The following is a 27,374-nucleotide window of genomic DNA, read 5'->3' as shown; positions in this document are numbered from 1 at the left end:
AGGTCCCACATAGCCAGATGCACAGTGATACAAGCATGCAATGTCACACAAAGGGGTGCACATGTCTGGAGTTGGTTCATAGCGGCCAAGGCCTGGCAGGCTCTCTCTCTCTCTCTCTCTCTCTCTCTCTCTCTCTCTCTGTCTCTCTATCCCTCTTTCTTTCTCTCTCTGAAAAAAAAAATTAGGGCTGAAGAGATGGCTTAGCAGTTAAGACATTTGCCTGCCAAATCAAAGGACCTAGGTTTGATTTCCCAGTCCCCACATAAAGCCAGATGCACAAGGTGGTGTTAGTCTCTGGAGTGCATTTGCAGTGGCTGAAGGCCTTGGCATGCTCGTTCTCTCTCCCTCTCTTTCTTCCTCTTTATCTCTCTCAAATAAATATTTTATTTAAAAATTATTTTTATTTATTTATGAGAGAGAGAAAAAGGCAGATAGAGAGAGAAAATGGGTGTGCCAGGGCCTCTAGCAACTGCAAACAAACCTCAGATGCCTGCACCACTTTGTGCATCTGGCTGACGTGGACACTGGGGAATCAAAGCCAGGCTGTCAGGCTTTGCAAGCAAGTGGCTTTAACTGTTGAGCTGCCTCTCCAGGCCCCTCTTCACCTTTTTAAAGACGAGCTTTCCCGGTGAACGTGGTGCTCACTGAATGGGTAGAGGAGGTTGCCAGTAAGCCCTAGGGGCCCTTTCTGCCTCTGCCTCTCCAGCTGTAGCATTACAGGCATGTGCCACCACGTCCAGTGCTGGCACAGTGTCGGGGATCTAACTGGGGTCCTCATGCTTGGGCACAAGCTCTGTGCCCACTGAGCAATCTCCCCAGCCAGCTAGTGACTCTTAAATGGAAGGGATTTTTACTCTGCCCCCAATTAGAGAACAGATTTTAGAGCTGTGAATTCCGCAGGTCTAAGATAGACCGCTCTGTCTGCTGCTGGCAGCTTAGAGCAAGCGAGTTTCTTAAACATACTATGTCAGCTTTATTTATCCCACTGGGAAATAAGAGACCTTCCTCATGGGTTTCTTCAAGGACGATTCCAGAGGGTGTTGGGGAGTGTCTGATGACAGGCACATTCTCTGGATGTGGGTACCTAAATACTTTCTGTGCTTATAGCCCATGCTCTGTGTTGTGGAGGGGATCAGCCATAAGCAGAGATGTCATGCCCCTCCAACAGCCCCAGCCCCAGGGGAGACTGTCTCAGTAAAATACTCACAAACATCACACCAAGTCTGGGTCAAACTCTGCTAGACAGGAAAGGAACGGACTGAGAAATATGTAACATGACTGTCAGGGAAGATTTCTCTTAGAAGGGACAATTGACCTCAACCTGAAGGATGGGAGGTATTAACCAGGTTTCAAGAGGATGCCTGAGCTGGGTGTAGTGGCGCACGCCTTTAATCCCAGCACCTGGGAGGCAGAGGTAGGAGGATCGTTGTGAGTTCGAAGCTACCCTGAGACTACATAGTGAATTCCAAGTCAGCCTGGGCTAGAGTGAGACTCTACCTTGAAAAACCCACCCCCCCCCCACCAAAAAAAGAGGATGTTTGAAATAAGACCAAAATATAATGAAGTGATAGATAGATGATAGATAGATAAATATGACAATGTCACTATAAAACGCGTTACTTTGTGACCTAAAGTTAGTTTTAAAAATAGTTTTAAATACTGTAAATAAAAATAAAGACAACATAAAGACGGACATCTGTTTTGCAAGAAGGTGCAAAATGGCTTTGAGGGTGTGAAGAGAACACCAGGGTCATCTGCACTGAAAGAGCTCTCCTGAGCCACTTGGGGAGGAAGGCCCCCAGCTAGGGAGGGGCTGCTAGGCACCCAGAAATCAGGTTTCTAAAACATTTTTTACTGATTTACTTGCAAGAGAGAAAGAAGAGAGAGAGAGAATGGGCACTCTGGGGCCTCCAGCCACTGCAAGTGAACTCCAGAGGCTTGCGCCACTGTGTATCTGCCTATGTGGGTCCTGGGGAATCAAAGCCAGGTTCTTAGTCTTTCTGGGCAAGTGCCCTAATTGCTGAGCCATATCTCCAGCTTAAATCTGAGTTTTATTCTATGGGAAGTCCTAGAGGGCCGGAGGCCACTGTCAAGGGCTAAAATTCACCTCTGGAAAGCTCCCTGGTCCAGAAGACGAGTGGCCGGCTGGGGTGAAGGTGGCAGCCATGGAGACACAGACATGGATTAGAAGCTTTCGGGACATTCAAGTCCAGGCGTCACACGGCACTCATTGTGGACACGTTTGTAGAGCTCATCGACAAATCTGTGGTGGGTTTGATACATAGGACTGCTGGCTGCCCAGATGCCACTTCCTTGAAGCATTGCCTAATGACATGCTCATGTCACTGGACTACAGAGAGGAGGGAAGAACACACTGTGACATGGATGGATCTTGAAAATGTCATGCCCTGGTGGGAGCTATGATAACAAAGGATCTCATCCACATGACATTCCAAGAAGACTTATTGAGACAAAGTTGATCAGTAGATGCCAGGAGCTGGGAACAACTGAGTGACAGCTGAAGAGTAGACTCTCCTCTTACTTTTTATTGCCTGCGTGTGGTATGTGTATGCATGTTTGTGGGGTGTATGTGTGTGTGTGCATGTACTCATTGTTAGTGTGTGTGCACTGGGTGTCTTCCTCAGTCACGGGCCACCTCACTTTTTTTGAGACCAGATCTCTTGCTGAGCCTGGAGCTCACCAATTCAGCAAGGCTAGCTGGTCAGCCAGCCCCAGGGGTCCCCTCTCTCCATGTCCCCAGGGCTGGGGTTACAGGCAGCCATCCCCACGCCTGGCTCTTCCATGGCCTGCAAACTTCTATAGCAGGCTCTCTACTCTCTGGGCACCTCCTGGCCCTCTGGACTTTCTTTTGCATGTGATGAAGAGGGTCTAAAATTGCTTGTGGAGATGGTCAAACAAGGTTAGGAATGTGCTGACAGCTACCAAGTGACATATTTTAAGTGCGCAAATGTTTTTATGCATGTGTGCGTGCGTGTTCATGTGTGAGCGTGGGCACTCCTGTGCCTCGGGGCATGTGTGGCGATCAGGGAACAACAGGGTTGGTCCTCTCCTTTGCCACCTCGTTGGAGGCGGAATTTTTCTATCTGAACCTCTGTCTGCTGTCTCCCCCTCCCTGTCAACATTCTGGGGTTACAGAAGCCTTTCATCTTTTCACCTGGGGTCTTGTGATTACGCTGGGGTACACTGCCATGAGTGGTAAGTGCTTTATCCACTGAGCTACCCTTCCCAGCCTGAAATGAGTGATTTCACAGTATGTATGTTATATCTCAATAAAGCAAGTATATGTGTGCATGTGCATGCATGCGTGCATGTGTGCCTGTGTGTGTGTGAAAGCCTGGGTAAAGAGAAGCTATACTCACAACACTGCTGTCCATCTGCCAGAGGATTCTAGTGGGTATGACCTCCAAGGTGCCAAGATTGGAATCTCTAGACCCAGAGTCCTCAGAGGAGGAAATCATTTCTGACCCTGACCTCTGACCCTTTGAGAGCAAATGAAATGGCACACTTTCAGGAAAGGAGAGGAAGATAGGGCCATTTTGTTTCTCTAAAAAAAAAAAAAAAGATTGTGTGTGTGTGTGGTGTGTGTGAGTGTTCATGTGTGTGAGGGTAGACATGCATGTGGAGATCAGAGGATAACCTTATGTGTCCGTCCTCACCTCCCACCTTGTTGGAGGCAAGGTTTCTCCTGCTGACTGGTGCATGTGCCAGGCCAGTGGGCTTCCTGGGGCTCGCCTATCTCTGTCTCCCATCTCGCTGTGGGAAAGCGGGTGACAGCTTGCGTGAGTTCTGGGAACTGGGACTCTGTCCTCACGCTCCAGTCACCAAGCTTGCGCGGCAAGTGCTTTTGCCCCTGAGCCATTTTCTAACCACCCCATGGCCACGTAATTCACTCCATGCGTGTGGAGTCAAGTCTGTCACATGACAGCAGCCACATGAACAGTGACTGAGGGCAGGACAGAAACTCCTTCTCGTCCTCTAGGTCTCTATTTAGATGTCACCTTCTCCCAGAATCCTTCAGGGACTTCCAGGAATGAGTCAAGGGCCCCATAGCACCTGCCTACCCTGCCAGGCTGTCACTGCCTGTTTCTCTGTCCTTGTCCCCTCTGAGCTGTCACTTCCTTGGGGTCAGTGCACGAGGCTGGGTCCTCAGCTTTGTTCCTGGCTCTGCCATGGGGTTTGGGTTTGTGCATCTTGTCTTGCCTTAGCAGGCCAAGCAGACATCTTCCAGAGGGTGGTGTTGCCAAGCAGGAATTGGCTCGTGCCCATGACATCACGCTTCCCTGGGGCTCAGATCACTTTCAAGTTGCTCAAGCCAGGGGCATCTCACCCTCACCATCCTGGCAAACCAAGTTCTCATCTCCTTGTGTGGAAGGGATGTTCACCCATGAGGCTGTTATTCAGATCTTTTTGTCTTGTATATATATTTAGAACCTCCCCCCACCCCATAGATACCTGAAGCCATGGAAAGTACTTTTCCTACACATGCATATGATAACCTCTAATTTTTAAATTAAGTATGATAAGAGATTAATAACAGTAACAATAAGATAGAATGATTTTAAATATATACTATAGTGAAGGGGCTGGAGAGATGGCTCAGCACATAAGGCATTTGCCTGCAAAGTCAAAGGACCTCGGTAGATGTCCCTGGGACCCATGTAAGCCAGATGCACAAGGTGGTACATGCATCTGAAGTTTGCTTGCAGTGGCTGGAGGCCCTGGTATGCCCATTCTTTCTCTCTCTTTCTCTCCGTCTGTCTGCCCCTCTCTCAAATAAATAGATAAGTAATAAGTTAAAACTATGTATACTATAATTAAAGTTATATGAATGTGGTCTCAGTTTTTCTCACTCTCTATATATCTTAATCCCTGTGTATTTTGGTGAAAATTCAGACATCTGCTGAGGGCTGGGGACAGAAAGTCTGGAGAGTGACTCTGCTGTGCCCATTCTCCCACTCTCTCTCTCTCCTCCGTCTCCCTCTCCCTCTCTGTCTGCCACTCTCAAATAAGTAAAAACAAAATAAAAAATAAAAAAAACTCATTAAAAATTCCATTTCTGAAGGGTGATGCGAGGGGGTTAGGATCAGAATGCACTGTGTACATATGTAAAATTTGTCAGTAACAAAAGAATTCCTGGGCTGGAGAGATGGCTCAGTGGTTAAAAGCACTTGCTTGCAAAACCTGCTGGCCTGGATTCAGTTCCCCAGTACCCACATAAAGCCAAATGCAGAAAGTAGCATGTGCTTCTAGAATTTGTTTATAGTGGCAGAGGCCCATTCTCACTGTCTTTGTCTCCATCTCTCTTTGCTTAAAAATAAATATTTTTTTAAAAAATTAAACACATACTTGATTTAGCTGAACACATTTTTCTATACTTGAAAGTTGTTCTTTTTAAAAATTCATTTATGATCACATTTACCCCCAATACCCTCTTATCACCCTCCCATGACCACTGAACTCTTTCTTCTGTCCGAATAGTCCTCCTCCTACTTTCATGATTCCCCCCGCCGCCCCCCCCCCCACACACAAACACACTATTTAGTTGAGGTTGCCTGCAGAAGCATGTGGGGAGGGAGATTTACCAGTACACGAATAACATACCACTGGCTTCACCACCAAAGCAAATGAGTCCCCCTCCCTGCACAGCCATTAACTGCAAGAGGTCCTCACGGAGGTAGAGTTCATGCGCACCTCTCCCATCCAAGATGGGATGCTGATGGGCCCTGTCTTGCGCGGGCAGCCTCAGCTACAACGAGTTCGAGTGAAAAGGCCGCGTCCTATCCAGGGAACGATGCCCCGCAGCACTCCTCCCAGACTTCCTGAGCCTTTGAGAATGTGATAGAAATGTCCTGTTCGATGCCAAACACTCCACCCTCACTTAGTTTAAGAGTAGATCTATTATGAGCCTCTGCACTAGCCGCTGACCACTGCAAAAATAAATAAATAAAGCTTCTGTGACCAACACTGAGAGCAGGAGTAATTTATGAGTATGGAGACAAATAAATATTTAGACAGCAGTTAGACATCACGCCCACTTAGCAAACAGTAGTAGTGGGTTCCCCCTAGGGCCTGTGACTTCCCTAACCATGAGCTTTTGACTACAGAATCAGGTATGTAGCTTGTCCTTGGAGTAAGCCTCTCAAATCCATTCAGAAAGCAGATGGTTACCCCCAAATATTGCAGTAATGGGCTCGTTTTGCCTGGCAGCTTGGTTATGTGGCATGAAGGGCCCGCAGCTGGGTAAGGCTGTTGGTGACGGTCTTCATGCCACCGTCAGGCACAATGAACGCTAGTCAGCAAGCAAGAAGCTTCCAGCTTGACTCCTGTCCTGCAGCCAAAGTGTGTGGCATCTGCAGCAACAGGAGATCACTGTCTAGTTCTGTGAGCAACTAAGAACAGTGGCCTGTATTACTATTTTAGGGGCCTCGGCTGCCTCCCTGACCAATAAACTCATAGGGAAATATCTCACACCTGGCACTGGGGTATTTGGCAAAGAATTTAATTGCTTCTAGGAGCGGCTTTTCCATCTGTGCGGGGTACATTCTCTCTCTCTTTCTCATATTTTACTAAATTTATGAAGGAGTAGGTTTCTGTTTGGCTTTTTCATTCACCTTAGCTTTTGTTGATCGTTCCCCCCAGCTCCCTCCTCTTTCCCATTCCTTACCCTACCCCTGCTTCAAGCCCCTCTTTCCTTTCATATCGCACACTTGGCATTTTCTCATAGCAATGTGACAGCCCAAACATCAGCCCATTAGCTGTCCCTAATCTTTAAAATATGCTAGCATTGTATTCTATCGTATTGTCACTTCTGTTAATCGACATTGAGGTCACCTCTGGTCTTCCTCACTAAGCATGCTGTGATGAATATATGTTCATATTCTCCTTTTATCTCCTTGAGACAAGGGCTCATGGGGTGTTCCCTAACTCCTCCTGAGTGCTGGGGTTACAGGTGTGTGCCACCAAGCCCCATTTTATGCAATGCTGGGGACTGAAATCGAGGCTTTGTGTATGCTAAGCAAACACTGTACTGAGCTACACTCCCCAGATCCCACATTTTATATAAGGGTTCAGATGGTCGATTCTCAGATACATTCTTAAGATATGACTGAAATTTCAACATACACTGATGAACTTTCTTCTAAAGAAGTTGCGCAATTTGCACGCCCACCTGCTTCCTCTAAACACAGTACGTGCGACACTACAATATATATCATGTATATGTGTGTGTGTGTCCAGATTTTTTACATGTATTTTGCTGTCATCCATGTTTCCTGGCTCATAACTCCCTCTCAAGACAGAACATAAAATGACAATTTTTCTCCTCCAAGGCAGATCATAGAAACTCTAGTTCCCCCCCCCCCGCCCCCGCCAACCTTTCTGTCTTAGAGTTGGCTCTAAAGACCTGCCTTGAGTATTTATAGAACATAAGATCCCCCCCACCCCCAGTGCACACAGGATACTCCCCACAACCTCAGATGAAGGAATGCCTCGTAGGCCAAGAGGAATCTGAACGGGCAGGCCTGGCTAGGTTTTCCTGCTCAGTCTATTAGCATTAGAGAACACCATTTTGTCCAGTCACCTTTCTACACAGTTGTCCATACTTCAATGATGCCCATGCAATGAAGTCTCCATTAAAACCCAAAAGGACGATGCCCAAAGAGCTTCCAAAAGCTCAACACGGAGGCTTCTGGAAAGCGGTACCCTCATAGAATCCTCATCACTCCTCCCGCACCAGGACCTATGTATCTCTTCATCTGTGTCTGTGGTGGTTTGAATCAGGTGTCCCCCATAAGCTCATATGTTCAGAATGCTTGGTCCCCAGCTGATGGCAATTTGGGAGACGGAAGTTTGCTAGAGGAGATGTGTTTCTGGGGTCAGGTTTATGGGTCTTACAGCCAGCTTCCTCTTGCCAGTGTTTAGTTCACTCTCACTGCTGTTTTCCACCTGCTTGTCTGATGAATTCAACGAATGAAATCCACATAGAGGATAAGGTTCAGAAAGATTTTATTATAGCTTAAAGCTTTGGGAGGGAGGAGAGGATTGCTGAAGCCAGATGTAAGGGGAGGAAGCAAGACAGAGCTCTTACTCAAAGAGAAAGAGGGGATTCGAGAAGCCCACCTCAAGACTCAGTCTGGGTTTTTTTTGAGCTCCGTGGATAGGCAGCTGGTGTAGCCAGTTTGGTCCTGACACCAGGTTTCTGGAGTCAGGGACAAGGACAATCTCCTCAGAATCTTAATTCTCTAGAAAGGGCCTTCTGGGAAGAGTGGAAGGATTCCCTCAGGGGGAGAGATAAGGAAAGGCCAGAGCCTTCTGAGGGTTCTCCTCTGTAATAAAGTAGAATGAACTAGATTCTCCCCTGCAGGCCTAAGGATGATTCCTGTGTTTAGCCAAGAGAAAGCTATTCACTTAGGAGCCCTGTCACCCTAAACTGCCTAGCCAATTTCTACCTCCTATCACCAGCACCCATGTAAAATTGCAGGCATGGTGATACACAGCTATAAACTCAGCTCTTGGGAGCTGGAGGCAGGAGCTTGCTGGCTAGCTTGTCCATCTGAACAGATGAGCTCTGCGTTCACTGAGAGACCCTACTTAAAAACTAACGTGGAGGCCTGGAGACATGGCTTAGCGGTTAAGGCACTTGCCTGCGATGTCTAAGGATCCATGTTTGATTCTCCGGGTCCCACGTAAGCCAGATGCACATGGTGGTGCATGCATGTACAGTTTGCAGTGGCTAGAGGTCCTGGTGTGCCCATCCCCTCTCTCTCTTCAAATAAATAATAATAATAAAATTTTATAAGTACAAAAAAAACTAAGGTGGAGAGTGATAGAGGAATGTGGTCTCCACATTCACATGTGTGCATTCTCACACATATGTGCTCACACATGCACAAACATGCATATGTACCCACTCCCACATACACATGTGTTCACACATACAAATATGCATATACATCATACACACATACAAACCAAAATACAATTACCTGAGGTCTAATATTTCTTTCAATTGTTATTTATCTATTTGTGAGAGAAAGAGGCAGAGAGAGAGAGAGAATGGGTGCGCCAGGGCCTCCAACCACTGCAAATGAACTCCAGATGCATGCACCCACTTGTGCATCTGGCTTACTTGGGTCCTGGGGAATCGAACGGAGGTCCTTTGGCTTTGCAGGCAAGCTCCTTAATCACTAAGCCATCTCTCCAGCCCTGATGTCTAATATTTCTTGGAGTAGAATGAGAAGGAAGAGGAGGCCATGAATTGGTAAGGAGGCAGAAAGTATCACAACTCAGGAGGAACATGGAAACAGTCATTTGTGCCAAAGGATGTAACAAGGCGCATCTCCTGTACTTGTGTTGAAACACCATTCAAGAGGAAACAGGCAGATACTTGGAGCTTTGACCATTAGGTATTGCAATGACAGATTCACACAGGGATTCCTACTTAGGTCTAAAATTCTTGGGGCTGAAGGTGTGACTTAACATGTGGGATTCAATCTCCATCACTCTCCCTTAGCATCTATTTAAAAAACTACATAAGGACTGGAGAGATGGCTCAGAGATTAAGGTGCTTCCTGCAAAGCCTAACTAAGGCCCTGGGTTCGATTTCCCAGTGCCCGTGTAAAGCCAGAAGCACAAGGTGGCACATGCATGTGAAATTCATTTGCAGTGGATAGAGGTCCTGGTGCCCATTCTCTCTCCCTCTATCTGCATCTCTCTCTCTCTAAAATAAATAAAATACTTTTTTAAAAACTGCATAAAATTCCTGGGTGGCATAGACAGTGTCAATGAAGAAGCCACCTTCCATCTGAGTCAACAGAGCCCACCAGCTTAGGGTGACAGCCGCACTTGCTGTGTGTGGCCCAGATGCCTTGCCATCGTCATGGTGAGCAAAGAACTGAATTTTTTTAAGCTCACTTTTATTTATTTCTTTATTTATTTTTTCAAGGTAGGGTCTTACTTTAGCCCAGGCTGACCTGGAATTCACTCTGTAGCCCCAGGCTGGACTTGACCTTATGGTGATCCTCCTACCTGGCCTACCTTGTGCTGGGATTAAAGTGTGTGCCACCACGCCTGGCTCTAGCTTGCCTCTTAATTCTTTACATCTTACCACGTAGAAAAAAAAAATTAAGATATGAATTTCCCGTGACATTCAGACGGTTCTCTTAGCAATTTTGCCAGCAATATTACCAAGAAAAAAGGACAAGGAAAACATTTGGAGGGAATTATAGACCACCAAGACTGGAAACTGGAAGCACTGCTAGTTTACAGATGCCGGTTTCGGCTAAATTTCACTATTCCCTCAGCAGTTCACCAGGTAAAAGTGTTGGTGGTGGAATGGAAAATGCCTACTTAATGTCACCTTAGGCCATGAGGATGAATGGTCAATGAAGCTGGGGTCAGAGCTGTGGGGACACAGAAGCCATGCTCAGTGTCTCATGTGAGATAGATTTTAGAATTAGCCCTTGTCACATGCCTGAGACATTTTTTTTTTTTTTAGTGATTGACCAAAGTGTCTGAAGTTTGGCATGGTTCTTTTGGAAAAGATGACAGCCAGGATTTGGTGGTGACATGTTTGCAGCAACATCAGCTAACCTGCACTGAGTCTCCTTCCCAAAGTGAGGGACACCCATGGGGAGACACTTTGAACACATCCAGATCTGGTGGCTTGAATGTATGTCCCTTATAGCCTCAGGTGTTTTTTTTTTGTTTTGTTTTGTTTTTTGTTGTTGTTTGTTTTTTGTTTGTAGTTCTTGCAAGGTAGGGTCTGACCTGCAACTCACTCTGTAGTCCCTGGCTGGCCTGGAACTCACAGGGATCCTCCTTCTGCCTCCCAAATGCTGGGATTTAGGTGTGCACCACCATGCCTGGCCTCAGGTACTTTTTGATTAAGGTTAAGTCGCCCCTTAAGTCTCCATCAGGCTGGAGGAGGTGTGTCCCTGGGGGTGGGTCTGATTCCAGCCCAAAGGGGTGTGCAGAGAGCAGTTTGAGTTCTGGCTGTGTGTTGCTGCGTTAGTGTTTTACTTGTAGTTTTTTCTCCCTGCATGGCTCCGCTGTTGATGGGCTTCCTCTGGATTTGCGAGCTGAAATAAACCCCTTTCTCCACAAACTGTGTCTGGTTGGATGTTCATCCCAGCGATAGGGAGCTGACCACACCACCTGGTCTGAGGGGTTCCAGATAAGGCAGTTTTATAAGACATCATTTATTTGCAAGGGGAGAAGAGCAAGAGTAGGCCCTCTAGGCACTGCAAAGGAACCCCAGATGCATGTTCCACGCTGTGCATCTGGCTTTACATGGATACTGGGGAATCAAACCTGGGTCATTAGAGTTTGCAGGCAGGCAATCACCTTAACTGCTGAACCATTTCTCCAGCAAACAAGACAGGTTTTGATGCAGGTGTTTCAACTAGGATGAAAGTCTGAATTCTTGCAAGTCTGTTGCAACCGGAATTCTTCAAGAAGCCTCCCCTGACCATGAGTGGTGGCACAGCGACAGCCCAGCATTGCCCCGCACCAGAGGATTCTCCCAGGGATCTCCGCTCAGGTGGAGACAGACCTGAGACTGTTCTGCAGCAAAGATTCGGAACAAGTTAGAGGTGATGTTAATAAGTTTACAGATAACAAAGCAGATAGACAGGAGGTCCCTCACCCAGGAGCCTGCTCGAAGCCTCTTGCCGGCTGAGTCAAGAATTCAAGCACACTTAACCACATCTGCTAATGGTACTCTCCCATTCCAGCTGCAGACCTACAATTTTCTAGGAATCTCACCCCAAGCCCACGTCATAGGAAAAGGACACGTTTCCAACTCCTTGCGCAACTCTAGTGGCTCCTAGTTTCATCTTAGCAGACTATAGTCCATGCACAGCCCCCGTGGAGCTGCTACGCCCGCCGGGCATTGCTGAGAGTGCTGTGGATCTGAACGCTGATCCTCACACCTACGAGGCAAGCACTCCATCTGCTGAGCCACCTCTCCAGCCCCCTAGCAGTGTGTTTTATTGCGCAACTTTGCTGTAGAAGTATGTACGCACTCATCACCATCACGCAGGTCAAGCCCCACAACCTCCACAGTACTCCAGAAAGGTTCTTCAGGGTACCTCCCCATCACGGAAGAATTTTTTACCTTTAAGGTATCATTTGCCCTATTAGTTCATTGACACACCTGGGCATAGAATAGTGTTGGTACAAAATAGGTACTTGGTATGTATTTGTCAAGTGTATTTTAAAAAAATTATTTGCAAGCAGAGAGGGAGAAGAGGAGAAAGAGAGAAGAGAGAGAGGATGGGCTACAAAGACCTCTTGTCACTGTAAAACAAACTCCAGATGCATGGACCATTGTGTACATCTGGTTTTACATCGGTGCTGGAGAACCGAACCCAGGCCAGGAAGTCAAGGCTTTGCAAGCAAGCTCCTTCAACGGCTGAGGCATCTCTGCAGCCGGAATGAACGAGTCTTTCAAGCAGTCCCTGTCATGCTCCTATGCCCATTTCTTCCTCACAAGCAGTCCATAAGAAACGAGAATCAGAGACAAATTTTTTTAAAAATATATTTTATTTAGTTGAGAGAAAGAGGGAGAGAGAGAGAGAGAGAGAGAGAGAGAGAGAGAGAGAGAAAGAATGGGGGCGCCAGGGCCTCCAGCCACTGCAAACGAATTACAGACACATGTGCCCCCTTGTGCATCTAGCTTACTAGGGTCCTGGAGTGTCGAACCCGGGATCCTTTGGCTTTGCAGGCAGACACCTTAACCGCTAAGCCATCTCTCCAGCCCAGAGAGAGAATTTTAAGCACCCCCTCCCCACATGTCCAGGGTGGAGCCCGGAGCCCCTGCGTACCAGACAAGCAAGCGCTCTGCCCCTGAGCTACACTCGCAGGCCCCAGGCAAACCCCAATACCCTTGCAAGCTGAGCCCAGCCAAGGACTTGTCTTTAAGCAGGTGACAGAGCTCATGGCGTGGACACTTGTCGTGTGCAGGTACCCACTACATCCGCTCGCAAAGTTGCGCCGTGGATTCAGAATTTCCAGCCACCGTGCGTGGTTCACGGGCAGCTCCTTCACCCCTCTTGGCCCCAAGTCCCGCACACGTGAGCGACTTTAGTCTGGCTGCGACTAGAGTTTCTCCAAGTCTCTTGGCGCCTCCTCTTCTCCACCCCCGGCGCGGTGGCCGGTCCCGAAGCGTGACTTGGCGTGGAGCGGGCGCAGTTCCTATGACCAAGGGCGTCCGGTCTCGGGTGCGCAGTGGGCCCCACCAGCTTTCCGGGTAGGACCGGCTCCGTCCCAGACCCCCCGGCTGCGGCCAAGGCGATAGAAGGTGGGAGAGTGACGCGGGGCAGAGGGCGGTCACCGCCACCGCAGGGTCGCTTGGAGGGAGGACGGGTCGGAGCAGCGCCGCAGGCGGCCACCTGTCGCCGGAGCGCGCGCGAAGATCGCGACATTGACCCTGGGCCGCGTCGGCCAGCTCCCGGGTTGCTGATCCAGCCCTTCTCCGCCCCCCGGGGGAGGGACGGAGGGAGGATCCGCCCCCATCCCCGGCCCCGGCCTCAGACCCAGCCGTGCGCGGCCACAGGAGGGAGACCCGAGGCTCCTCCCTGGAGCGGGGAAACCAGTTTGGCCGGTCGTGCCGTGCGGAGCGGAGGGAAAAGGACTGGCCGCCGAGGAAGGGCGCACTGACGCGGACGCGGGGCGGGGGAAGGCAGGGAGCCCTTGGCGAGCCACGGGAGCCCGAGCAGTCGCCGCCAACTGGACACGCTTCCCGGGGCCCCTGGCCAAGCCCCCGTGCGCCATGCAGCGCTGAGCGCCGCGGCGGGGCGGGAGGCGGCCAGGTGCGCTCCCCGCGGATGCCCAGCCGGGGCCCAGCGAGCGCCAGGTGAGTGGCGCGCAGCGCCGGGGCTCTCTGCCTCGCTCATCCTCGCCACCCAACCGGCCCCCTCTAATGGGCCCCAGGCCGGAGGACACCCAAGATCCGCGACTCGGTGACAGCGGCTTGCCTGCGCCCTCGGGTGCCCGAGCCTGGACGGGGTGGCCGTCTCGGGACCCCTTGGCGCTCCGGAGTTCACCGGCAACTCCGCGGTCGGTGGTGTTTTCACCTGGCGGGAGGCGGGAGGCGGGAACTCGCGCGGGTTGTTTGGGTTTTTTTCCTCCCATGGTTTGTGACACGCATGGACCGGGTTAAACTCCCAGAGGCAAGCCAGGTAGGGGTTGTGGCTCTTTGGAGGGTGTCGCTGGCTGTCTTTCGTGGGCCCCCGTCTCTCTTGGAGTGTCCTCACCGCCAGGCTCTGGGGTGTGATGCCAGTGAGCTAGAAAACGGGCTTAGAGCGGTATGTATCTGGCCAAGGCCGCACCTGCCGAAAGGATGGAGGGGAACAGAGCCAAGGTGCCAGGTCACCTGCCAGACCCCTTCTATGCGCCTCAGTGAGGGCTGGGAGAGTAATGGCGAAAAGGGACCGTCCTGCTCGACCCCCGTGACTTTAGGCTCCTGACCACCAGTTCCTTGGCTTTGAGGTGAACTGCCTGCCTCCCTTCCCACTTTGGTGCCTGACGCTGACACTTCTCTGTGAGGGGCAAGGCCACCGATGGCAGGAGATGTTGAGTGGAAAGGCCGGCGCGTTAACTCCTCACTTCTCCGAACCTTTTCACCCAGCCCCAAGTGAAAGAAAAGCCTCTAAGTGTCTGGCCAGCTGCTCAGAGTAAGGGAAGGAGGGAGGGAGGGGTGCGCCTCGAAGTTTCTGGCCTTGGAGGCTCCCAGTGCAGACGTGATTGCTGGAGGGAGGGGGAACAGCTAGGTACAGAGAAGAGTGAAAGACCGACCGCTGGAGGTAGGTGGACACACAGCTCCCCCTTGGACACAGTCTTGGGCTGTCTCTTAGCCCTTTTCGGGTAGCTCTGTGGAGGTGTCCCACCTGTTTGTCGTTTTCCCAGGGTGGGGGGACCTCCCTCCCATTTGACTTGAGAAAAGATTCACTCCCATCTGCCCGGTGGTGGTGCCTTCAGAATTCTGCCCCACATGGCTGATTTAAACCAACTAACACTAATACGACGCATAGAGATGGCTCCTGAGTGAACCTCCAGGTAGGCTCGGGTAGGCCTTCCCCTGTCCCGGCCTGGCTGACTCCTAAATGGACTGTTACCCCCTCCTGCCTTCCACATGGCAGGAGCTCTATGCTTCCTTTTCTTTCCTTCTAATCAAGTCTCTCTAACCCTCAAAAGAAAAAAGAAAAAAAAGCATAGGGACTACCAGCCTCTCTAAGTCACTGATGACAGTTAACTGCTTTGGGAGGAAAAGCTGTCAAAGATGCCTATCTTAAGGTCTTCATGGGTTAGTAACTAGAAGCCCATATAGAAGATGGAACCCAAAATCGGAAATAAAATCTCTAACGCTCGTCCTCCGAGGAGGCCTTTTGTGTTAGGCCTGAAGTGTCATTCATTGCTTCTGGGTCTGTTGTTAAGATCTCATTAAGCCCAATTATAAATGCATACGCTGTGAAAAGGATCATGAGAGGTCGTTAGCTGATTAATTTCTGGGGGAAGTCATACCTGCCTGCAATTACGCCTCTAATGATTTTCATTATGTAGTGGAGGCAGCCGCCTTCTTGCTTCCATTTTCCAGCTGCTGTGCCTTGATTGTTTTTAGTGGCTCTGTGTATAGGTCACTGAGGGACGAAGGACTCACGTGTCCTAATACCAGCCAACACGTATGTCACCTGTGTGAGCTTGTGGCTGGCAACTTTCAAACTTGCCTTCTGTTTGGAATTTTAAGGGCATAAGTCTGTTCAGTTGGTATTATTTCCTATTGATAAACCTGAGGGTTTTTTCTGTTTTCTTTTTTAAGTTGGTGCTTTAAAACAATATTTCTGTGTACCATATGACTTATTAAAAAAAAAAGGAACTTCAAATGTAGAACAAATTCAGAAGTGGTTGTATCCCCATCCCCAGCCACATACCTGGCATTGGGATCTTGGCCCCGATAGAAAGCCGTGGGGTGTTTTCCTGCTTCCCAGTCCTTTCCTTGCACCCATCGTCGCCCTCCTCCCTTCTCTTCTTTTTATCGCACAGGTGCCAGCTCTGATGCCCACGGCTGTCACCTTATGGACTGGTCGTGTCACTTGCACAGAGGTGCCTGTGTGTTCTAGACCAGTTGCTCATCTGGTTAGTATGGAAAAGATACTAACCTCTTTGGGTTTAGGGGAGACTTCAGTAAGAGAATATGTGAATGCCCTTTGTGCCTACACATAGTTAAAAAACCTTTTTATTTGTAAGTAGGAGTGGGGGAGGGTGGAGGAGAGATGGGCGCACCAGGGCCACTGCAAAGGAACTCAAGGTGCATGCACCACTGTACATCTGGCTTTATGTGGGTTCTGGAGAATCGAACCTGGGCCATCAGGCTTTGCACACAAAGTGCTTTAATGGCTGAGTGACTTTCACAGCCCATAGTATGTTTTTGAATGTTGCTGTATTTTCCATATTGATGTAGGTATAGTTAAAGAGCATCTCATGTAGCCCAGTTTTGCCTCGAACTTGCTGTGTAAGCTGAAGCCGACCTTAAGCTCTTGATCCTGCTGCCTCTAATTCCGGAGTGCTGGCTTTACTGGCATAAGCAGCCACACCTGAGTTATTTTTATAATGGAAGTATGTGTGTAGGTATACATATGTATGTGTACATATATATATATATATATAAAATATTATATTATATATATATATGTGCACACATACATCTATATATACATTTGCCATGATGGGGATCAAACACCTGCCTTGCATATGTAAGACAAGTGCTGTAGAATTCAGCTACAATCCCATCCCATTGGTGTGTATGCATTATTATTATCTGGTTCTGGGGATCCAACCCAGTACACCCCGGTATATTTATAATATTTTATTGCTTTACTAGTTTAAGTTCTGTGTTAGTTTTCATAAGCAATATTCAAAGAATACAGTTGATCCTTGGTACTCCAGAAAGGGTTGAATTTACTCACTGGCTTTGCTCTTTAGTTCTCGTCATTATAACTAGCTTCCACCCGTTGGGACGCAGGGGCGAATGCTGTTATTTTTGAGCACAAACTTTGCTGGGTCCATTCATTTCCTGGATCCTTCCCCAGAGGAGCCCTGAAAGTTTCTTGAGCACATGGTTTTGAATTTGTCTCCATATTTACTTCTAGATTAGTCTCCTGGGATGTTTTTCTTTGTGAGGTCTTTAGGCATCATGTTTAGGCATTTTTTAAACATCATACTATTTGGTTAGTTGTATTTGTGCCAGTAGACTTTTTTCTAATTAAGTAAAAATTAATTTGCTACCAAAAAAATTTGAATATCACACAAAGAAGATGGCTTATTTCCTTCATTCTGTTAGCTGGGTTACTCCTGCATTATTATCTCTATGCCCACCTAAAAGTGGGTCCCAGTCTTATGAGGCTCCATGTCACCAAAGTCCTTAGTTCTATGGAGGATGTTCCTAGAAATAAAACATATGCATGTGTGTATGTGTGTGTGTGTGTGTGTGTATGCATGTGTATATGTATATGTGTATATATGCTCATGTAGTGCACATATGTATCAACCATGTTTCTCATTTTTAGTCTTGAAACCAAAGGATTTTTTCTTTTGGCTTTTTCCAACTAGGGTCTCACTGTAGCCCAAACTGACGTGGAATTCACTGTGTAGTCTCAGGGTGATCTTGAACTCAGGGTGATCCTACCTGTGCCTCCCTAGTGGTGGGATTAAAGGTGTGCACCACCACACCTGGCCCAAAGGATCGTTTTTAAATCATCTGATTAAGAATAGATGAGCACTCTTCCCGATACCTCTTAATGTATTACACTTAAAAAAATGTTACCCAAACCATCTGCATTGGGAACTATTCCGATAATTGGTTCCAGTGAGCAGAGGCAGCAATGCAGCATGGAGTTCTGGCCTCTGCATCCTCTGACTCTGGGATCCAGTCTCACCACTTCCCAGCTGCCTACCTGGGAAACTTCACCTCTACCGCCTCAATCTCCCCACCTGTAAATGACTGAAGACACCCTGCCGGGCAATGTGATGAGCCCCCAGTGAGGCACTTAGACAAAGTGGAACCATGAGTGCAGAGCCAGCGGAAGGTCATTCTTGTCATCTCCGCCCCTCTCCTGGACTAGGTAGGACACAGGGCTGCCTCTACATTTTAGTGTTTGTTGAGCAAACTCAGGTGCCCATGAGCACCAGGAACTAGAAGGTTCCCCAGAGCAGAGGCAAACTTCTAAGGCTACAGATTCATGCCATTGTTCTGGAAGCGTGGGGTGACCAGGGACTCAGGGACCTCTTACCTTACAGGAGGACAGCTTTAGGCAGCCAGCCGTGTGAGGGACCCCAGCTGTCCTCTCAGCTTAGTGCTACCTTCCCCTGCCCGGTAGAGACTCTTGGGGCACACAAGCAGCGCTTCCCCACCTCCCTTAAGTTCCTGCTTGACGCGTCTCACCCTTCTCCTACATACCCCCATCAGCACTCAGCAGTGTCTGAACCTTGTGGCTTGTGGAGCGTTGATAAGTGTTGCAGTAAACCTTGATAAAACTTTCGTCCACCCACCTGCCGTCTGCTCGTCCATCTGTCCGGCCTTCTTCCAACTTTGTCAGGGGATTACCTCCCTGCTTTGTGGAATCCTCTGAGGTGCACAGAGACCCCCCAGTTGATTTAGTTCATAATTGATAAGGAGACATTAAGGGTGCTCTCCTCTACCCTGGCCATCATTTGTCTCTGCATGGAGGGATGAGGGTCTTAGGTCCTGCAGGATTGCTTGGATACACTTCTAGCTACGAGGGCCTGTGTTTATCTTCAGTCTCCAAGTCAAGTGTGTTTGCCTCTAAGGGGTCACAGACGGGCCTGGGGAAAGGGTGACGCTCCTGGTGGCGGCAGGCGGGTTCCATTGTTTCAGGTTGCCGTTCAGTGGGGAAGGCCACCTGCTCCTCACCAGTGTGGCGGAGGTGCCGTTGGCTGGCATTGCGTTTGTGTGGAGCCCGACCTTTGACTCGCAGCCGGGGTCTCTGTTTGCAGGTCTGTTGTTTTATGACTCTGCTCCTCTGCTGAGTGGCTGCTGGTCCACCAGGGTTGAGGTTTGTTTGACTTAGGGAAGGCTGGGCTTGAAATTGGTTTTCTAATCTTTGCCCCAATCAAGTTGAGCTGGCAAGTCCTCCGCTGGGCTCCTCAGGCCCCAAACATTGTCGTCCTGCTGACTGCGTGCTTACTGCTAGGGAAGCTTCCATGGAGGTGGGTACACGATTTACCTCACCCAGGGCGCTGTGGTGCACACAAAACCTCCTGGCTCTATGCTCTTGGTACCCAGTAAGCTGGTGATTCTCTGAGAGCTCGCTCCATCATCTGGACCCAGGGACACCGTTCCCGCTCTCCATGTGACCTGGTGGCTGCAATCTTCGCTCCCTGCGAGATGGACCTGCTACGATTGTTCGTTTTCTGTTCTTGCTTTGGAAAATGAATGTGTGTGGTCTGTGAGACCAGCATTAGCAGGCGTCAGATAAACTTCTGGAAGTTTCAGTTCCATAAGGGGATGGGGGGGGGCCGATGTCGGGGGTGGGGAGGCAGTCGTCATACTGCGGAGGTTATGAGGATCACGTGATCTTTGTCTGACTTCTGGAAGTAGATCAGCGCTAGAAAGGGAGCAGCTTCCTTGTGACCCCACCTTCTAAGTGCACAAGCTGGCTTCACAGCAGGGTTTTAAGAGAATGTTTTTATTTAAGACAGAGAAAAAGAGACAGAAAGAGAAACGGAAGATGGGTGCACCAAGGCCTCTTGCCACTGCAAACGAACTCCCGATATATGTGCCCCTTTGTACATCTGGTTTTTCATGGGTACTGGGGAATCGAACCCTGGGCCAGTAGGCTTTGTCAGCAAGTGCCTTTAACTGTTGAACCAGCTCCCTAGGCACTCATGAAGTTTTTATACACACACATGTGCAGATAGCTAATTTTTTTTCTTTTTGAGGTGGGATATCACCCTAGTTCAGGCTGACCCAGAACTCTGTAGTCCCAGGCTGGCCTCAAACTCAGTGATTCTCCTACCTCTGTCTCCCAAATGCTGGGATTCAAGGCATAGGCCACCACGCCCAGCTTATTTATTTATTTAATTAATTACTTAGAGACCAGGCTCTGGGTGTGTATCCCTGGCCGGCCTGGTACTCATCATGTGGCTCAGACTGGACTTGAACTCATGAACCTTCTGCCTCAGTCTCCTGAATGCTGGGATTACAAGCATGCACCACCACACCTGGCAAATAATTTTTAATGTATTTAAATGGACAGAATGTTGCCGGGTGTGATGGCACACACCTTTAATCCCAGCACTCAGGAGGAAGAGGTAGGAGGATTGCCGTGAGTTTGAGGCCACCCTGAGACTACCTAGTGAATACCAGGTCAGCCTGGACCAAAGGAGATCCTACCTTGGAAAAAAACAGTACAGAAAGTCAAATTCACTATAGTAGTCATTTTCAGTGTACAGTTCAGTGGCATTAAACACATTCTCATTGTTGTGACTAGTGCTCATCCCTAGAAAACTTTTTTATCATCTCACACCTAAATATTATCCATTTTTTCTTATTCCAAGGTGGCCTCTGTGCCCCTCTGTCTCTATAAGTGTGACTGCTCTGGTACCTAGAGTTGACGACCCTCACGTCTGTCGTTGCTTTGCCACTGGCCTATCTGTCTTGGCATGATGCCTTCGAGGCTCATCCATGCTGTGGTGTCAGAATTTCCTTCTGTAAGGGTGAATACTATTCCATCATATGTCTCCCACATGATGTTTATGCACCTACATCAGCTTGGCTCATGACCAGCTTTGCCTTGTGAATACTGCTGCTGTGGACCCGTGTGCTTAAGTACCTGTGTATTCCTGAGAGGTTCTGAGTTCCTTTTCAACTTGGTGGAGTCTCTCTTTCATAAATAAGATGGAGGGCATATGATGTCACGCTTTCCTTCACAGCCCCTGGGAGGAGGGACCCAGGGACCTGCAGGAGGTAGCATCAGGGATATAGGAGTGGCAGCTGCTTGTTTCTGCCTTTTACCTTCAGCTGCTTTTCCTAACCCAGAGGTCTGTTGTCACTGTCACCCAGCTGGCCTACTGTGTGGCTGTGCTGACTCTGCTCTGGACCATGGTGGATGTAAGAGGTTGGATGTGTGGCCCCATGATGAAGTTGCTAGAGGCCACATCTGCCTCCTAGAAATAACATTCCAGATTGGGGGGAAATCCCCTAGCTTCCTTCCACAACTGATTTCAATTAATTTTTTTTAAGGGATGGAGAGATGGCTCAGTGTTACAGTACTTGTCTGCAAAATCTAATGACCTGGGCTCAATTCCCTAGTACCCACGTAAAGCCAGATGCACAAAATGGCACATGTATTGGAAGTTCATTGGTAGTGGCTGGAGGTTCTGATGTATCCATTCTTTCTCTCTCTTTCTGTGTGTGTCTGCTAGAGAATAAACATAAATTTAAACAAACACTCCTTTAAATTCAGTAGTTAAGTGTAAGATTATTTTCCAGCTTGGGGGTAGAGTCTCTGCATTTCCAAAGAAGCACTAAGCACAGAGTCGGCGTGGCCGAGTCACTGACCGCAGCCTTTCCCTAGCAGGATGCTCACTGTGGTCCAGGCATGGTGGTGCATGCCTGTCGTCCCAGCACTTAGGAGGCTGAGGGGGGGGGGCAGGAGGGTCAGGAGTTCAAGTTCACTCTGCTCCATAGTGAGATGGAGGGCAGACTGCTACACAAGGCCTGTCTCAACAGAACCAACTGACCAAGCAAGCAAGCAAACAAACAAAGGAATGTGTGTCTGTGTGTGGCAGCAGCAAAGTAAGGAGCCTTAGAGAGTCATTAGGTGCCCATTTGTCACATTAAAGATATCCCTGTTTTCTAAAGAACGACAATGGCTCATATGAGTTTATACTCATACAGTACCCTCAAATTGTGAGCAGAGAGCTAGAATATAAGTGAACTTAAGTATGGGTGCAATGCTCTGGCTCCATGTGGGCACTGTAGAATTGAACCTGGGCCGGGAGGCTTTGCAGGCAAGTGCTTTCAACTGCTTGGCCATCTCCCTAGCTCCAGACAGTTAGGAATTCGAATATTCTAAAAGCAGGGTATTCTTGTAAAGTAAACAAAACAGTACAAAAACCAATCTTCCATCCAGAATCCTACCAGCCCTCAATATTCCTCTGCCTGCCCAGTCTCCTCAGTCACAGCTGCAGAAAGAATAGGGACAAGCTTGCCCAGGACAGCTGGTTAGCGCAACTTGATGAAAGCACCGATGGCTTTCCGCCAGTCTTCTGCTTCCCCTGATAACGAGAGGAATGTGAGTTTTCTCAGAGGTCTATGTAAGAGCCTCAAGCCATGTTAGTGATGGGAGAAGCAGCTAACACGTCCTTGGGTGCTTGAAGCCCATCGAGGCCTGTGGTGGTTTGACTCAGGTGTGCCCCATAAACTCAGGTGTTCTGAATGCTAGGTTCCCAGCTGATGGAGATATGGGAATTAACGCATTCTGGAGGTGGTGTATTGTTGGGGGCGGGCTGATGGGAATGTAGTGGTTTGCCTCAGGTGTCCCCCATAAACTCAGGTGTTCTGAATGCTAGTCTCCCCGGCTGATGGCAATTTGGGGATTAACGCCTCCTGGAGGTGGTGTACTGTTGGGGGCGGGCTTATGGGTGTTTTAGCCAGTGTCCCCTTGCCAGTGTTTGGCACACTCTCCTGTTGCTGTTGTCCACCCTCTGCTCATGCCATCGTTTTCGCTGCCTTCGTGGAGCATCCCCTCAAGTCTGTAAGCCAAAATGACCTTCTTTTCACACCACCAAAAAGGTGCTCTTGGGTGATTTCCACCAGCAATGTGGACCTGACTGTGACAAGGCACAAACCGCTTAAAGCACAAAGAGCTTTGCCGGGGCCCTGGCGCTTTAGCGGAGTATCGGCTCACGTTGGACTCACGGCTGAAGTTCTCTTGTGGCTGGAACTTCTTGCCCCTGCGCTAGGGTGGAGCCCTCCTCCAGGCTCATACAAAGTCTGCGCCACACGCTGAGGCGAGTCCGATCTGAAGGGGTACAGCACAGCCAGCCTCCCTCGTGTGTCAGGGCGCTGGCAGAGAAGTCCGTCCTGTCCTCTGGGAGTGTGCGTCCCAGGAGAGAGTGGCAGCAGCAGCATGTAGAATTGGTAAGGAGGCTGTGTGCCATGACCCGCGCTTCAGGTTAGCATGGGATGGGAGGGCAAGCGGCCAGGGCGCCACTGTCAGTGCCACGTCCCAGAGGACCTTGCCAAGACAGCAGGCCTTCAGCAAACACCCAGAGGGAGTGGCTTCTCACCCCTTGGGAGTGTCCCAGGCAGAGCGGACAGGTAGCTTGGTGCGAAGGTCTGAAGGTGGGAGCGCCTGGCTCCTGTGATGGAAGGCCGGGCTGGGCCTTCCTGACGTCAGGGAGAAGGGAGGGAGGGACCAGGAGCACCCTGCCACAGTCGTTGGCAGGAAGCAGTAAGAGAGGGAGCTGCATGCTGGTGAAGGGGAGCTGCGCTACAACACCCCAAGACCCACCAACATACCTCCTCTAGCAGCTCTCTACCTCTCAGGTTGCCACCACTTGGGGAATCAAGTGTTGGGGCTTAACTGCAGCCTTAACTTGAGACCACGAGGGACCCTCCACATTCAGAGCATGACACAGGGCACAAGGGCCGTCATTAGTCAAGGGGTGGTTTACACCAAGTGCAGGCAGGAAGATGACCTGCCGCTCACCCGTGGGCACCTGAGTGAGGACTTCAGCTGTCTTTCTGACAACTTGAATGTGCCCTCTGCCAGTACACTTCAGGCCTTGTGCCAGGGGTTGGCAGTAAGTGCAATGTGGCCTTCCTTGTCATGAAGCTCATGGGGTTTTTGTCGTGGGGAGAGAGGAATAATGATAAACCATGTACTGAGGCTGGGCTTGGTGGCCCACACTGATAGTCCCAGCACAGCGGAGGCAGAGGCAGGGGCCTCCTCATAGGTTAGAGGTCAGCCTGGTCTACGTGGTGAGTACCAGATCAGCTAGGGCTATGAGGGAGGTCCTGGGGAGAAGGCTCCGTTGGTAAAAAGCTTTACTCATGAGCATGTGGACCAGGTTCGATCTTCAGAACCCATGTAAACATGCCAGGCATAGAGGTGTGTGCGCTGCATTGGAGGGGTGAAGACGGGCATAACTTTGGAGCTTGCTAACCAATCAGTCCAGCCTACTTGGCAAGCTCCAGGCCAACTACAACAAAACCCCGTACAAGTGCCCATGTCAGTGACTCTGAGTGTCTGATTCAGTGGTAACTTGGGACATTTGGCACATCCTGCGCCCACATCCTTCCTGCTACTGCTCACCTGCTCACAGCAACAGCAGGAAGGGTTCCAACCTGACTGAAAATCACCTTGGGATTCTACTTGCCCACAGTCTGCAGGTCATGGGTACAGACATGATCTGCGTGAAGCAACAAAATACTTCATCATTCAGATGTTTTCAATGGAAAGGACTATTTTGATTCCTGAGCTCAGTGGTAGAATTGCTCCTGTGACCCTGTGTTGATTCACTTCCCTGTTTGCCGGTGTTCAGCTGGGACAGGCATGCCCCCTCTGCCCAGGACTCCACACATGCTGTTTGGTGACAGTCTTTACCTCCTTCCTTCTCCCTCCTGACACCCTGTCACAATCAGAGGCTTCCTGATTCTTTGTCCCTCCCAGGTCAGAGTGAGGGGACACTTTTATATGTGGCACTCTGTACCTTTCTATTCCAGCATGATGGCGCCACCCCAGAGAGTCACCAGCATCTTTGTTTGGTTTGTTTGACACAGGGTCTCATGTAGCCTATGTTGTCCTCTAACTCACTGTGGAGCTAAGGATGACCTTGAATTCCTGATCCTCCTTCCTCCACCTCCCAAGTGTTGGGATTCCAGCTGTGTGTCATGTCCCCACGCCTGGCTTACCAGCTTTGATCTCACATGCCAACTTGGCCTATCAGTGTCTTCATCACCTGGACCCTGGCTTTCAGAGTGTGCTCCCTGCACCAGCAGAGTCGGCACACTGGGGCACTACCCACGACTTACTGACCAGTGTGGGACAGCGCCCAGCCACCTGTATCTCTACACAGTCTCCAAGTGACTCTGGCACCTGCTCCTGGGGAAGAGCTATGGCCTGGAGACTTCTGATGTGTAGGAATGCACATTGATGTCTGGCCACAGCAGGAAGGGGTATGTTAGGACCCTTTTGTGCTGGCACTTTGAGCAAGCGGGAAGTGGGAAAGAGCCTGAGGGCTGGGACATCCCTGAACTCTGCGGTACTTTCTGAGCTACATGTTGATGTCTACACCAGGCTGCTTCTGCCCCAGGAGAGAGAGATGCTTCAGCAAAGCTCCCTTGGTTGCAGTCAGCCCAGCCCAGCCTAGCCCAGCGCCTTGGCTATAACACGATTTTCCAGATGCATGCTAAATAGTAAAGTTAGAAACATGCCCATTTACATAGTGCCATTAGCTGCTACTACTAAAGGCATGTTTTATGAGAGAGAAGGCACTAAACAGCTTTGAACCAGTTAGTTGGTCATTTTGGTAGTGACCCTGGGATAAAAAGAATCTAGTGTGGCCCAATTACATAGGCTTCATAGCTCTATTCCTTCATTAAATTGCCAGAGGTGGATGACCAAGAACTCGAACCTTAGGACTTGGCATTAAGTGACAGACAAAATTAGATAATTACTTCATAAGCTAGCCTCCAAGGAAAGCAGGCTCGACCCCCGCGTTTGGTATGCATTGTCGTGCTTTACAAACACTACGCCCGAACAGGGCGTTATGAAAGTCTTTGTGTATGTGAATGCCAGCATGTGCCTGCTGTGGCATGTGCTCAGCGGTCAGAGGACAACCTTGGTGTGTGTTTCCTGACCACTCTTTAAAAAAAAATATTTACTTAAGAGCCGGGTGTGGTGGTGCACGCCTTTAATCTCAGCACTCAGGCAGAGGTAGGAGGATCGCCGTGAGTTCAAGGTCACCCTGAGACTACGTAGTGAATTTTGGGTCAGCCTGGGCTATAGTAAGACCCTACATTGAACCCCCCAAAATATTCGTGTGTGTGTGTGTGTGTATAATTGAGAGAAGTGGGGAGAGAATGGGCAAGCCAGAGCCTCCAGCCACTGCAAACAAACTCCAGACACATGTGCTACCTTGTGTCTCTGGCTTCCATGGGTCCTGGGGAACCAAACCTGGGTCCTTTGGCTTTGCAGGCAAGCACCTTAACTGCTCAGTCTTCTCCCAGCCGTCCTGTCTTTCTTGAGGTGGCCTCTCTGGTGGTTTGGTATTGGGTATGCCAGGCCAGTGGCCCATAAGCTTCTGGGGACTCTTGTCATCCCCCCTCTGTGGTTACACACACGTCATGGTGTCCAGAAGGGGCATCTGGGGATCTGAGCTATAGTCCCCATGCGTACACATGCTTTTACCCCACTCTCATGGATTTTTATTTGGTGTGTGATTGTGTGTGTATGTGTGAGCTCAAGTGCACCTGTGTCATGGTGTGTGTGTGTGGTAGGTCAGAGGACAAACCTTTAGCCCCACCCTGTTTGAGGCAAAGTCTTTCTCATTGGCCAGTGCTGCACTTGCCAGGCTGGCTGGCCTGTGAACTTCAGACACGTCTCCTGCCTCCATCCCCCTCCCTGTCTTGCCATCGATGCCCTGGGGTTAAAGATGCCCGCAGCAGCATTTGGCTCTTACGTGGGTTCGGGTTCTGGGGCTTCGACATCAGGTGTTCCTGCTTGCATAGTAAGTGCTTTACTCACTAACCGATCTTCCTAGCCCATAGATATATAAATACACACACACACACACACACACACACACACACACACACACATATACACATACACACATATATATATATATACACACATACATAAATGTATATATTATATATACTGGATTATATAGAATACATAACATATATATTTCAATAATATATATAATATACAATACATATAAAATATATTTTACATAAATATATATAGTTTAAGTTGGTGCCTACTCTAGGATTAAAGATTGCTTAGCAAAAGACACTTGGAAATACTTAGACCATTTTGTAGCTCTGAGCAATGAGACACTTGCAAGCCAAGGTGAAAACTACTAGTGTCTACATGTCCTTGAAGTCCTGAGATGGTCATTGTCAAAAGACGAGAGAGAGTTTTCTATATTTTCAGAGTATGTGAAGGGAAGCCTGTTAGGGTGGGGCAGAGTCAACTTTCATACTTGCTCTGGTTTTACTCAGTCAATTTGAAGTGCTTATCGATGCACCTCCTCCTCCTCCTCCTCTCTAGTGCTCAGCAGACCCAGCCAACCCCTCCTTTCCCCTCCCACTTTTGCCTCCC

General features: G+C 49.2%; 1 protein-coding gene across 1 annotated transcript in view; it reads left to right on the top strand.

Annotated features, from left to right (window-relative positions):
- Positions 1-13,809: 13,809 nt before the first annotated feature.
- Positions 13,810-27,374, top strand: part of Atp8b1 (ATPase phospholipid transporting 8B1) — a 145,108-nt gene continuing 131,543 nt past the window's right edge. The window contains exon 1 of the mRNA XM_045135070.1: positions 13,810-13,876. The gene's annotated coding sequence lies outside the window, so the exon portion shown is untranslated. The remainder of the gene's footprint in view (positions 13,877-27,374) is intronic.

Source organism: Jaculus jaculus, chromosome 15 (genome assembly GCF_020740685.1).
Source record: "Jaculus jaculus isolate mJacJac1 chromosome 15, mJacJac1.mat.Y.cur, whole genome shotgun sequence".
Taxonomy (NCBI): Eukaryota; Metazoa; Chordata; class Mammalia; order Rodentia; family Dipodidae; genus Jaculus; species Jaculus jaculus.
This window is presented reverse-complemented; position numbering and strand designations above follow the sequence as displayed.